This window comes from Lygodium microphyllum, chromosome 1 (genome assembly GCF_053477565.2).
Source record: "Lygodium microphyllum isolate KBCC chromosome 1, Lygodium_microphyllum_v1.1.10, whole genome shotgun sequence".
Classification (NCBI taxonomy): Eukaryota; Viridiplantae; Streptophyta; class Polypodiopsida; order Schizaeales; family Lygodiaceae; genus Lygodium; species Lygodium microphyllum.
In genome coordinates, this window is record NC_141135.1 from 5,715,783 (window position 1) to 5,731,016 (window position 15,234).

The window sequence follows — 15,234 nt, forward strand, 5'->3', positions numbered from 1 at the left end:
GTCGATCATGCAAAGAGAAATTGTTAGGGATAGGATATATTTGTCCGAGTTATTTGTAATAAAGAAGCTTAGCTTATTTGAATGAATGATAATGAATAGAACTTAGTTTCCTTCGAGTTGCGTCAAGCATTATAAATTACGAGCGAGATTATCCATTTACTATAGTAGTATATTAAATCCTAAAGGTGTAGAAATTATATCTTGCACCATTAGTCTTATTCCTTTCGCAACGAATCATTGTAAATGGTTAAATTCATGAAAGGTTTCGTTCAATGCTCAAACTACTAGGAAGTTATCTTTGCTAATTGCACATCTTAGCAAGGCAAATGTTGTTATTTGGCATGAGTTCATCTATAAGGAAAATGGAAGTTAAAATTAAATTGTATTGACTGGAAAGTAAATTGTCACAAGGATAGCAAAACCATGACAAGACGATTAATATTACCTTCCAAAAGATAACTAAACCAATCTAAACATAGAAATATTCATTCCCTAAGCACTTGACTAATTTCCTTATTGTAGGGTCAAACAAATTCGTAAAGATAAAGAACTAGGGCTGTCCCCGAGATCCTTAAAAAGAAACCCTAGGCTTGACATACGTTAGCTTAAAGGATCTAAAACGGATTACTACATCGCAGGACTTGCGCAGCAAGTATGAAATCATTTAGTCTTGTGATTGATTCACAAGGAGAAAGGGAAAAAAGAACCCTCATCAAGGATGGCAGATCCCTATGCAAGTTATCTTGCAAAAGGACGTATTTTTGGATATCCTTCTAAATAAGGAAAGTTGTAAACTGGAAACTAGCATATCTAAGGAACTTTAGGGTTGACAAAGTTGGGTTAATAAGGTACGCCCTACACCGGAATGTAAAGGATCTTGCCAATTTATAAGACACCTTGGGAATGAGTGCTGATACACTCAAAAGGAAAGAACACTTTCTTAGCAGTTTGCCAAAAAACTCAGTTGATTAATGGAAATGTTTGTGCTTGATAGAGATTTTAGGGCTCTGTTTGAATTATGAATTACAAATTAAATGAGTACCTATACTTCAGGTTAAAGGCCTGAAGGAAGAGGCAGTTTCAGTTACCCCCGACTACCTGCCTAACCCTAACCAAGGGGGTTGTTCACTGCGCCGGGAACGTGGATCGAACCCGCCGCGAGAGGTCTCTCCGTTGAGCTCTACTTGGAGTAGGAGGACGCTTGGGTGCCAGGGGGGGCTCTGGCCGTAAATCCCTCGCCTTCCGAGTCCTGCACAAGAGGCTAGTGTGACTCGGGATTGGATCTCGAGGCCCGCATACTAGTTTACGGGCGGAAGCTTGGAATAGTGATCCCTGGGGATTACTGGATAGCCTTCGGGCGGATTATGGACAAGCCTACAGGCGGAACCCCTTGTATTTCAAAGATAAAATGATGAAATGTTAAAAAAAGAACTTGCTTGATATTGTTTTTCTATGTCACGTGATAAGATTACGTGAAGGAACCAGTGCTTAACAAGATTAATTAAAGAAGCTGATTGTTATATGTCAAAATAATGTATTAGATAATTACATAACTAAAACAAACCGAGGAAAGTGCGGAGGATGGGCCATGGGCCCGCATCCTACGGTTGGGTGGTCTTAGTTAGCCGGGAACTTTTCTCAAAAATCTCGAAGAACAGCGGGATGATGATCATCATCAAAATGAATAACGAGAGAGATGACCTAGAGTTACGTCTTACCCGATTTACGCTGTTTTAGGGGAACGGAATGGGACTATGCCTTATGGTATAGAGGTTGAGCCTTGTATCCCTCTCGTTTCCCATTCTCCTTGAACCAAGTGCAGTGTGAATTCACTTCAGACTTGGCGTTTCTGCGTAAAGTAGTTTGCTCAGGTCTGACGCTAGTTGCTGTTAGCTAATGACCAATCGGGAAAACCCTAATTTCGGTCGATCCTAACTGGGAACGGCCAGGATACTTTTGCTACGTGGCAGATGCGGAAAGACCTAGATCGCAAAACCCGTAACATTCCATAGGAGTGTCGGGCGGAGTTTTCTAGACATCCTTTCCGATGGATTGCTAAGACGTGTCCTGGATGATACTAGGGGACACGTTACAGTTGGTATCAGAGCTGACCAATAACGGAATTGCTTTTATAAAATCTCAATTAAATGAAGTAAAGAAATTGCTGCTGTCCAAACATTTCCTTGCCTTCAATGCTGTCTTGCAGAGTTATGAAGCGTGGAACAAATTTTTGATATTTCGGGTCATGTTTATGACTGCAATGCATTCTCTGCTTTATAGACAAAGAATTGGGATGAGGAACATCTTGGAGCAGATTTATAATCCATCACCTTTATACATAGAACGAAGATGGACGGGGTCTTTAGGAATCTACTATATAGCCGCCCACCGGTTTGCTTATCTACAGACCAACCTAAAGAGGATCAAGTGGTTGGAAGACTTGAAAGTCGTGAAGCTGTTCATTTTTGTGGAAGCTCATGTAAATTCGACTTTACATATTCAAGGTCGGAGGGTTGAAATGAACTCATATGTATATGAGGAAGTAACCCGTGTAATCCCAGTCGAGAGGATTAAAGTGTTGGGCCGCCATGAGAAGTATGGATTCCAACGGAAAGGGTATCCTGAACTTCCAATGAATTATCGATTCCTAGAGATCCATGACCCAAAACCCTACTATTACACAGTTCCTGTAGACAAATGCAATACAACGTTGTTCTCCCCAAACTGAATGTAATGATTGGCTTATCATCACACGAAACAGTGTATTCAAAAAGGCTATGCCCATGTAAATACAAATAAAGACTTCTTGTTATCAATATTTGGCTGTGCATAAAAGTTGTTAAAAAGTTAAGTAGCTACATTGTTTACGAGATAGCTGAACTAAAAATGAAAGATAAGCTAACGTCGATTATCATATAATAATGTTAAGAAAACTTTTATCGAGGCACAACCCCAGGTACAGGTTCCAAATTCGCCTCCTATATCAAGTACTGTTGTGACCCAGGAGAAGAAGTTCCTCCTCAAGCAGATAAAGCCACCCGATTTTGACGGTAAAGGCAGATTCGTCCAGGCTGATGCTGAAATTTGGATTGAATCCATGGAGGATTACTTTGAAGCAACTGGTACGCCACCTACCAATCAGGCCATGCTCGCCAAGTTAAAGCTCACCGGCGAAGCCGGACTTTGGTGGAAGCAATGGTGCAGGGATCAAGGGATTTTAGAGGGGTCCGTTACCTGGGAGAAGTTGAAGAAAGCCGTGCAGGAAAGATATTTACCACCTGCATATCGTATGCAAAAAATGAATGAGTTCTACGAGCTAAAATAGCTAGGACTCACTCTTGACGCATACTACTCTAAATTTGTCTCACTTTTAAAGTATGCGCCATAGATGGACATGACGCATCAGGTGTCTAAGTTTTTTTGTGGGCTTAAATCCACACGTAAATGCCCGTCTCGAATCTATGCGTCCATCAGATCTTCAGGATGCACTCATTCGAGCGGCACCTATAATTCAGGAGGTGCAAGCTAGACCAAGGGGTAATAAAACTTGGTCCTATAGTGACCCGAACAGAGGAGCATTCAGATCTCAAATGAAGAGAGTTCAAGGTCATAATCAGGGACAAAGGAAGAAAGCAAGGACAAATAACGTCAACAACTTTGTTCCTACTCAAAGTAATGGCCGAAACCTCCATTGTTTCCACTGCAACGAACCCGGTCACTTCAAGAGGCAATGTCCCAAGCTCAGCGGAGGACATCGTCAAACGACTTTCCAAGGTGCAGGCCGCGGTCAAGGAGCTGTTAACCGTGGAAGAGGAAGTACCACTTGCATTGCCAATAGGCAAAGATGCGAAGAAGAAGAAGAGGAAGATCCGACTATGGAAGTTGAATTCGAAAATGCGACAGTCCATGCCGCTTTACACAAGAAAGGGCCGAATCGCCAGTTCTCGGTGATTCAGACACTGTCGGACTATCAAGGTAAAGGTTTCAAAACCTTGATTGATTGTGGTAGTACACATTCCTTTATCTCACCAGCATGTGCAAAAAAGTTTAGGAATAACCACAGTAGAAGCACCTACCCTGCTTATGCAGTTGGCAAACGGTCGTGAGGTAACTTGTACCAAGCAAACTGCTAAGGTGGAATTCTTTCTGGGAGGAAAGAAGACTTCAGTCAAATTCAAAATCATGAATTTAGGTATCCATGAGTCTACTCGGGATGGATTGGCTTAAGCTCAACGACGCCCACATCCACTATTGAAAGGGTCAAGTTTCCTTTCAAAAATCTGAAAGGGAATTTGTCACAACTCAAGGTGAGGCAGGAGTGCCAAGAATCCAATTAGCCAAAGTATCTCGGATCATAAAAGGAGTCAGAAAAGGATTATCCATTTACCTGATCAAACTTAATAAGTTAGTTCAAAAGCAAGAGTCTCATGAAGGACCTTCTTGGCTAAAGGAATACGCTGACGTATTCCCTGAGGAATTGATTGAACTTCCGCCTCAAAGAGAAGTAGATTATGAGATTAGGCTAGTGCCTGGAGCTGCACCAATTGCAAAGAGACCTTATAGAATGTCCATACCGGAAGCAATTGAGTTGAAGGAACAACTCAAGCAACTGTTAGATCAGGGTTACATCCGACCTAGCAACTCACCGTGGGGAGCTCCAGTACTATTCCAGAAAAAGAAAGATGGGACACTTCGACTATGTATTGATTATCGAGGGTTGAATCAATCAACAGTCAAGAACAAGTATCCTATTCCTAGAATAGATGAGCTTCTTGATTGTCTTCAAGGTGCAAAGATCTTCTGGTGCGCAGATCGGTTGCAATATGCTCACGTAGTGAATCCCGGAAGGTCCCCAAGAACAATGAACTCTAGCTTTTTGCACAAAAAACAATGTAAAAACATGAACGACAAGAAGCAAGAGACCAATTGGGTTCAATCTCCCCCCATGCCTTATGTGAGCGCTTCACAACGCATGTATTTTATGTATATTTCCCTCTTCATGCTCAATAATAGCCCAATTTACAAAAATATGACAAGCTTTTAGCTTTTGAGTTTGCTTTCCACAAAAATAGGAAATAAAGCTAATGGACGGTGCCCATAGAGTCTGGCACGCCCAACACAATGTCCAAATAGAAATAACATATCCGTGCGCATAGGTGCATACAAAATAATAATCAATAATCAATGCCTCAATAGACATAACAAAATACAGGCGTGGCGCCTATCAAAATATAATCCAAAGGTCGAATACTCGCTAGACTCCAATGCTTTCCTCCGCCACTGCTGCTATCTCTACACATCAACTGAAGCATTCACAATCGTTAGTAAAATAATACAATTAAACCGACAAAAGTGAATACCTAGTAGTCTTCAGCTACATAAATAAATCAACTGGTTAGAAATAAATTCTAACCTTAATTTATTACGAGTGCGCACTCTAAACTCATTAACGTTTATTAATTTAATATGCATTTTGCGGAATCACCCGCTATGGAATCACCCATGTACACACTAAATTAATGAAACGCCCGAAAAGGACAGGCGTCCCCATCAACTTCTCGCAGAAAGAATCCACTTTGTGTATGAGCCCCGGTCATCTAAGTTTACGAAATCCACCGTAAAACCTCACCGAATCCACCGTGGAATATGCCTCCTGGCATCATCTTCTCCAAGATTGATCTCAGGTCAGGTTACTATCAGATAAGGATCAAGGAAGAAGATATTCCAAAGACGGCCTTCAATACAAGATATGGGCACTTTGAGTTCCTGGTTATGTCATTCGGGCTTACAAATGCACCTGCCACCTTCAATAGATTAATGCAAGATATATTTAGACCATATCTTGATGATTTCGTACTTGTCTTCTTCGATGATACTTTAGTCTATTCTAAACAGGAGGAAGATCATGAACCTCAACTTCGGATTGTTCTTGAGACAATGAGGTCTCATAAGCTGTATGCAAAAATGAAGAAGTGTGCATTCTTCAAGCGTCAAATTGAATATCTGGGATTCATAGTATCATCAGAAGGAATATCAGTAGACCCAGCAAAGGTCAGAGATGTGCTTGAATGGCCAATATTAGTATCCGTCAAAGAGATATGTAGCTTTCTTGGATTGACAGGATGGTATAGGGTCTTCATCAAAAACTATGCTTTGATTGCAGCACCTCTTACAGACTTACTAAAGAAGCAGATTTCCATTACATGGTCAACGTTCGAACAAAATAGCTTCGACAAATTGAAGCAAAGTTTGGTATCATCACCTATTCTAAAACTTTTGACCTCAATAAGGAGTTCGAGGTAGTAACTGATGCTAGCATTCTTGCCTTGGGGTGTGTACTTATGCAGGAAGGTCATCCAGTAGCATACTCTTCAAGGAAATTGAAGAGTCATGAAAAGAATTATGCCACGCATGATCTAGAATTACTAGCTGTCATCCATGCTCTAAAGCTTTAGAGACACTACCTGTTGGGTAACAAGTTTACTCTAGTAACCGATCATAAGAATCTCAAATGGATTTTTACCCAGAACGAGTTCAACATGAGACAACGTCGGTGGATTGAAGTATTGGAGGAATATGATTTTGAAATCAAGTACTGACCAGGGAAGGAGAATGTAGTTGCCGATGCACTCAGTCGCAAGGCATTCCTAAATTCCCTAATCTTGCAGAATCCATCAACGGCCAGATCTCTGGCTACAAAGGTATCTATGCCAAACAACCCTATACTTGAACTAGCTAGAGAGGAAGTGTGCCATGATTTGGCCTACCAAACAAGGATAAAGGAAATATCTACCAAGGAGCAGAATCAGAAGTTGCAAGCTAAGTATCAGGAATTTTCCATTGATAATGGACTTGTCTACTACAGAACAAGGCTGTGTATACCAGCAAGCCAGTCACTTAAGCAGAAGATATTATGGGAAGCTCATGATTCTCCTTTCGCAGGACACCCTGGCTATGCTAAGAGTCTTAATGCAGTTAGGAAGAGCTATCATTGGGAGAGGCTTCAAGGTGACCTTCTCAAGTATGTCACTGAGTGTTTGTCTTGCCAACATATCAAAGCCGAACATGTCATGATGCCAGGAAAACTGCAACCGCTTGACATTCCCCAAATGAAATGGGAATTCATCAGTATGGATTTTGTTGTGGGCCTACCCCAAGTCCAAGGAGGATACAATTCCATTATGGTTATGGTTGACATGCTTACCAAGGTTGCACACCTGATTCCAATAAAGACAAACTATAAAGCCTCCAACATTGCAAGATTGTTTATCAAGGAGATATTCAAGCTACATGGGGTACCTAGAAGAATCATTAGTGATCGAGATTCTCTCTTCACATCACACTTCTGGAGAGCTATCTTTGAAGCTATTGGGACTCAACTCTGTTTTAGCACCGCTTACCATCCCCAAACGGATGGCCAAATAGAGTGAGTAAATCAAATCATCGAAGATTTGCTTAGGGAATACTGCTGTCGAGAGCCGAAGAGGTGGATTCAGTACTTGCCTTTGGTTGAATTTGCCTACAATGCTTCTTACCAGTAGAGCATTCAGATGACCCCTTTCCAGGCATTGTATGGTCATGATTGTCGAAGTCCCCTAAACTTTTCTGATCCAACCCTAAGAGTTGAAGCATCAAGACAGATGTTGGAAGACATGGATGATCAAATAAAGTCAATAAGACAAGACATACAAGCGGCCAAGGATAGACAAAAGGCATACGCAGATTTGAAACGTCAAGAAAGAGTCTTCGAAGAAGGAGACATGGTCTTCATTCGGGTATGCCCTAAAAAGAGTTCTCTATCCCTAGGAGAATGCAAGAAGCTAAGTCCAAGGTATTGTGGGCCGTATAAAATCCTCAAATGCCTAGGACCCAATGCTTATAAATTGCAACTCCCTGAGAACCTAAAGGTTCACAATGTATTCCATATCAGCCTATTGAAGAAATATGTACCCAACCCTAATCATGTACTTGATGACCAACAAATTGTAATGCCTAGTCAAGGAGTCCTTGAACTAAGGCCGGAAAGGATCTTAGATGTTAGGGAGAGACAGTTAAGATCTACAACCTTAAGTGAATGGCTCGTCCAATGGAAAGATTATTCCAAAGAGGATGCCACTTGGGTAGATGAAGGCACTCTCAACCATCAGTATCCCTAGTTTATCTCGAGATGAGGACATCTCGATTCCTCTAAGGGGGAGAGAATGTAATGTTCATGAAAATTACCTCTTAGGGAAAATGATATAACATTTTCTTTTAATGAATAAATGGAAATTTTTTTTCCTTATCCCCCCTAGCCCCGACGGTCTTGCTGGAGGGGGGGAGAGGGAAATAGAATGGTTAGCAAAGCTCCTTGCTAGAGCTTCCTCATCTCTGATCGCTATGGAGTCGATAGGTAGGGAGGGAGGATCCCCCTCCCCTCCCCTATTTAAATCGAAGGGGACGTGGTGAGGAGGGAGGGTCCACCCGCTATGAAGGAGACGAACGGAGAGAGAAGGACTCTGGTGCTGCTATCGTCGTGCTGAGGAGAGAGTGGAGATTCTGTGTATGGCCGTGTAGGAGGGTGGGGAAATAACTGTCGTGAGGAAGAAAGAGGAGGCTGACGGCATTGCAGAGATCGTCGTGAGGAGGGGAGGACCACCACTATGCCGCATCGCTGGCCGAAAGGAGGAGAAAAGTTACCGTTGCTACCGCCATATACCAGGCTATCGATTCCCCCTACCGTCACGACTGCGCCTCCGTCCATCACAACACCGTTGATCGGCGTCGTTTCCTTTCTTCCCCCCCACGTGGCGTAGAAGCCTTAGAAGCTTCCTAGGGGAAGCTTCTAAGGGGCCTCTTAAGCCCCCTTTCCCCCTTAAGCCCTTCCTTGGCTTTGGTAACCAACCCCCCCCCCCCCCCCCCCCCGTGTTTTATTCCCCTTTTCACCCCCTTATAACCTTTTTCATACCCCTCATAACTCTTTTATTTCCACAACCCCTAAGCTTTTTCTTAATCCCCCGTATCCCCATTATTATTTTTTCCCCGTTGAACTTCAAAATCCAAATCATCATCATGGCCTCGGATGATGTCCCGTAAGGAAAATGTAGCCCGTTAGATAAAAGATAGGGAGGGAAAGCAGAGGGAGTGAAAAGAAGGAGTGAAGGAGGAAGGGTGGGAAAAGATAAAAGATAGGGAGGGAAAGTAGAGGGAGTGAAAAGAAGGAGTGAAGGAGGAAGAGTGGGAAAAAGATAAAAGATAGGGAAGGAAAGTAGAGGATAAGGAAGTGAAGTAAAATATAAGGGAAGTAGGGAGGAGTGAAGGAAAAAAGGGAGTAGTGTGAAAGAAGTAGAGGGTGAGGAAAAGATAAAGAAGAGTAAAAAAAAAAGGAGTAAAAGAGTTAGAAAAGAGAAGGAATAGAGGAAGGGCAAGGAAGGAGAATAAGTGCCTTATATTCCTTTTACCCCAAGTCTAAGTCCTCCAAGGGTTCTTGTGGTTGCAAAACCACACTCACCCATAAACGTTTTTTCCAAAGAGACGGTAGAATTCCACAAGAAAGAGCAAAAGGCTATCTCACATTCGAACTATGATACCACCTAAGAAAGTCCAAGGTGTAGCTGCGGCAGGGTCATCTCCCGGTATCCATGTGGATATCTCACCCCAAAACCAGGTTTTTCTTCTTGGCTTTAATTCGGTTTTAAGTCAATCATGCAAAGAGAAATTGTTAGGGATAGGATATATTTGTCCGAGTTATTTGTAATAAAGAAGTTTAGCTTATTTGAATGAATGATAATGAATAGAACTTAGTTTCCTTCGAGTTGCGTCAAGCATTATAAATTACGAGCGAGATTATCCATTTACTATAGTAGTATATTAAATCCTAAAGGTGTAGAAATTATATCTTGTACCATTAGTCTTATCCCTTTCGCAACGAATCATTGTAAATGGTTAAATTCATGAAAGGTTTCTTTCGATGCTCAAATTACTAGGAAGTTATCTTTGCTAATTGCACATCTTAGCAAGGCAAATGTTGTTATTTGGCATGAGTTCATCTGTAAGAAAAACAGAAGTTAAAATTAAACTGTATTGACTGGAAAGTAAATTGTCACAAGGATAGCAAAACCGTGACAAGACGATTAATATTACCTTCCAAAAGATAACTAAACCAATCTAAACATAGAAACATTCATTCCCTAAGCACTTGACTAATTTCCTTATTGTAGGGTCAAACAAATTCGTAAAGATAAAGAACTAGGGCTGTCCGCGAGATCCTTAAAAAGAAACCCTAGGCCCGACATACGTTAGCTTAAAGGATCTAAAACGGATTACTAGATCGCAGGACTTGCGCAGCAAGTACGAAATCATTTACTCTTGTGATTGATTCACAAGGAGAATGGGAAAAAAAAACCCTCATCAAGGATGGCAGATCCCTACGCAAGTTATCTTGCAAAAGGATGTATTTTTGGATATCCTTCTAAATAAGGAAAGTTGTAAACCGGAAACTAGCATATCTAAGGAACTTTAGGGTTGACCAAGTTGGGTTAATAAGGTACGCCCTACACCGGAATGTAAAGGATCTTTCCAATTTACAAGACACCTTGGGAACGAGTACTGATACACTCAAAAGGAAAGAACACTTCCTTAGCAGTTTGCCAAACAACTCGGTAGATTAATGGAAATGTTAGTGCTTGCTAGAGATTTTAGGGCTCTGTTTGAATTATGAATTACAAATTAAATGAGTACCTATACTTCAGGTTAAAGGCCTGAAGGAAGAGGCAGTTTCAGTTACCCCCGACTACCTGCCTAACCCTAACTAAGGGGGTTGTTCACCGCGCCAGGAACATGGACCGAACCCGCTGCGAGAGGTCTCTCTGTTGAGCTCTACTTGGAGTAGGAGGACGCTTGGGTGCCAGGGGGGGCTCTGGCCATAAGTCCCTCGCCTTCTGGGTCTTGCATAAGAGGCTAACATGACTCGGGATTGGATCTCGAGGCCCGCATACTAGTTTACGGGCGGAAGCTTGGAATAGTGATCCCTAGGGATTACTAGATAGCCTTCGAGCGGATTATGGACAAGCCTACGGGCGGAACTCCTTGTATTTCAAAGATAAAATGATGAAATGTTTAAAAAAGAACTTGCTTGATATTGTTTTTCTATGTCACGTGATAAGATTACGTGAAGGAACAAGTGCTTAACAGGATTAATTAAGGAAGCTGATTGTTATATGTCAAAATAATGTGTTAGATAATTACATAACTAAAACAAACTGAGGAAAGTGCGGAGGATGGGCCATGGGCCCGTCCTACGGTTGGGTGGTCCCGGTTAGCCGGGAACTTTTCTCAAAAATCTCGAAGAACAGTGGGATGATCATCATCATCAAAATGAATAACGAGAGCGATGACCTAGAGTTACGTTTTACCCGATTTAGGCTGTTTTAGGGGAAGGGAATGGGACTATGCCTTATGGTAGAGAGGTTAAGCCTTGCATCCCTCTCGTTTCCCATTCTCCTTGAACCAACTGCAGTGTGAATCCGCATCGGACCTGGCGTTTCTGCGTAAAGTAGTTTGCTCGGGTCTGACGCTAGTTGCTGTTAGCTAATGACCAATCAGGAAAACCCTAATTCCGGTCGATCCTAAGTGGGAACGGCCAGGATACTTTTGCTACGTGGCAGATGCGGAAAGACCTAGATCGCAAAACCCGTAACATTCCATAGGAGTGTCGGGCGGAGTTTTCTAGACATCCTTTCCGATGGACTGCTAAGATGTGTCCTGGATGATACTAGGGGACACGTTACAGTTGGTATCAGAGCTGACCAATAACGGAATTGCTTTTATAAAATCTCAATTAAATGAAGTAAAGAAATTGGTGCTGTCCAAACATTTCCTTGCCTTCAATGCTGTCTTGCAGAGTTATGAAGCGTGGAACAAATTTTTGGTATTTCGGGTCATGTTTATGACTGCAATGCATTCTCTGCTTTATAGACAAAGAATTGGGATGAGGAACATCCTGGAGCAGATTTATAATCCATCACCTTTATACATAGAACGAAGATGGACGGGGTCTTCAGGAATCTACTATATAGCCGCCCACCGGTTTGCTTATCTACAGACCAACCTAAAGAGGATCAAGTGGTTGGAAGACTTGAAAGTCGTGAAGCTGTTCATTTTTGTGGAAGCTCACGTAAATTCGACTTTACATATTCAAGGTCGGAGGGTTGAAATGAACTCATATGTATATGAGGAAGTTACCCGTGTAATCCCAGCGGAGAGGATTAAAGTGTTGGGCTGCCATGAGAAGTATGGATTCCAACGGAAAGGGTATCCTAAACTTCCAATGAATTATCGATTCCTAAAGATCCATGACCCAAAACCCTACTATTACACAGTTCCTGTAGACAAATGCAATACAACGTTGTTCTCCCCAAACTGAATGTAATGATTGGCTTATCATCACACGAAACAGTGTATTCAAAAAGGCTATGCCCATGTAAATACAAATAAAGACTTCTTGTTATCAATATCTGGCTGTGCATAAGAGTTGTTAAAAAGTTAAGTAGCTACATTGTTTACGAGATAGCTGAACTAAAAATGAAAGATAAGCTAACGTCGATTATCATATAATAATGTTAAGAAAACTTTTATCGAGGCACAACCCCAGGTACAGGTTCCAAATTCGCCTCCTATATCAAGTACTGTTGTGACCCAGGAGAAGAAGTTCCTCCTCAAGCAGATAAAGCCACCCGATTTTGACGGTAAAGGCAGATTCGTCCAGGCTGATGCTGAAATTTGGATTGAATCCATGGAGGATTACTTTGAAGCAACTGGTACGCCACCTACCAATCAGGCCATGCTCGCCAAGTTAAAGCTCACCGGCGAAGCCGGACTTTGGTGGAAGCAATGGTGCAGGGATCAAGGGATTTTAGAGGGGTCCGTTACCTGGGAGAAGTTGAAGAAAGCCGTGCAGGAAAGATATTTACCACCTGCATATCGTATGCAAAAAATGAATGAGTTCTACGAGCTAAAATAGCTAGGACTCACTCTTGACGCATACTACTCTAAATTTGTCTCACTTTTAAAGTATGCGCCATAGATGGACATGACGCATCAGGTGTCTAAATTTTGTGTGGGCTTAAATCCACCCGTAAATGCCCGTCTCGAATCTATGTGTCCATCAGATCTTCAGGATGCACTCATTCGAGCGGCACCTATAATTCAGGAGGTGCAAGCTAGACCAAGGGGTAATAAAACTTGGTCCTATAGTGACCCGAACAGAGGAGCATTCAGATCTCAAATGAAGAGAGTTCAAGGTCATAATCAGGGACAAAGGAAGAAAGCAAGGACAAATAACGTCAACAAATTTGTTCCTACTCAAAGTAATTGCCGAAACCTCCATTGTTTCCACTGCAACGAACCCGGTCACTTCAAGAGGCAATGTCCCAAGCTCAACGGAGGACATCATCAAACGACTTTCCAAGGTGCAGGCCGTGGTCAAGGAGCTGTTAACCGTGGAAGAGGAAGAACCGCTTGCATTGCCAATAGGCAAAGATGCGAAGAAGAAGAAGAGGAAGATCCGACTATGGAAGCTGAATTCGAAAATGTGACAGTCCATGCCGCTTTACACAAGAAAGGGCCGAATCGCCAGTTCTCGGTGATTCAGACACCGTCGGACTATCAAGGTAAAGGTTTCAAAACCTTGATTGATTGTGGTAGTACACATTCCTTTATCTCACCAGCATGTGCAAAAAAGTTTAGGAATAACCACAGTAGAAGCACCTACCCTGCTTATGGATTTGGCAAACGATCGTGAGGTAACTTGTACCAAGCAAACTACTAAGGTGGAATTCTTTCTGGGAGGAAAGAAGACTTCAGTCAAATTCAGAGTCATGAATTTAGGTATCCATGAGTGTCTACTCGGGATGGATTGGCTTAAGCTCAATGACGCCCACATACACTATGGAAAGGGTCAAGTTTCCTTTCAAAACTCTGAAAGGGAATTTGTCACAACTCAAGGTGAGGCAGGAGTGCCAAGAATCCAATTAGCCAAAGTATCTCGGATCATAAAAGGAGTCAAAAAAGGATTACCCATTTACCTTATCAAACTTAACAAGTTAGTTCAAAAGCAAGAGTCTCATGAAGGACCTTCTTGGCTAAAGGAATACGCTGACGTATTCCCTGAGGAATTGATTGAACTTCCGCCTCAAAGAGAAGTAGATTATGAGATTAGGCTAGTGCCTGGAGCTACACCAATTGCAAAGAAACCTTATAGAATGTCCATACCGGAAGCAATTGAGTTGAAGGAACAACTCAAGCAACTGTTAGATCAGGGTTACATCCGGACTAGCAACTCACCGTGGGGAGCTCCAGTACTATTCCAGAAAAAGAAAGATGGGACACTTCGACTATGTATTGATTATCGAGGGTTGAATCAATCAACAGTCAAGAACAAGTATCCTATTCCTAGAATAGATGAGCTTCTTGATTGTCTTCAAGGTGCAAAGATCTTCTGGTGCGCAGATCGGTTGCAATATGCTCACGTAGTGAATCCCGGAAGGTCCCCAAGAACAATGAACTCTAGCTTTTTGCACAAAAAACAATGTAAAAACATGAACGACAAGAAGCAAGAGACCAATTGGGTTCAATCTCCCCCCATGCCTTATGTGAGCGCTTCACAAAGCATGTATTTTTTGTATATTTCCCTCTTCATGCTCAATAATAGCCCAATTTACAAAAATATGACAAGCTTTTAGCTTTTGAGTTTGCTTTCTACAAAAATAGGAAATAAAGCTAATGGACGGTGCCCATAGAGTCTGGCACGCCCAACACAATGTCCAAATAGAAATAACATATCCGTGCGCATAGGTGCATACAAAATAATAATCAATAATCAATGCCTCAATAGACATAACAAAATACAGGCGTGGCGCCTATCAAAATATAATCCAAAGGTCGAATACTCGCTAGACTCCAATGCTTTCCTCCGCCACTACTGCTATCTCTACACATCAACTGAAGCATTCACAATCGTTAGTAAAATAATACAATTAAACCGACAAAAGTGAATACCTAGCAGTCTTCAGCTACATAAATAAATCAACTGGTTAGAAATAAATCCTAACCTTAATTTATTACGAGTGCGCACTCTAAACTCATAAACGTTTATTAATTTAATATGCATTTTGTGGAATCACCCGCTATGGAATCACCCATGTACACACTAAATTAATGAAACGCCCGAAAAGGACAGGCATCCCCATCAACTTC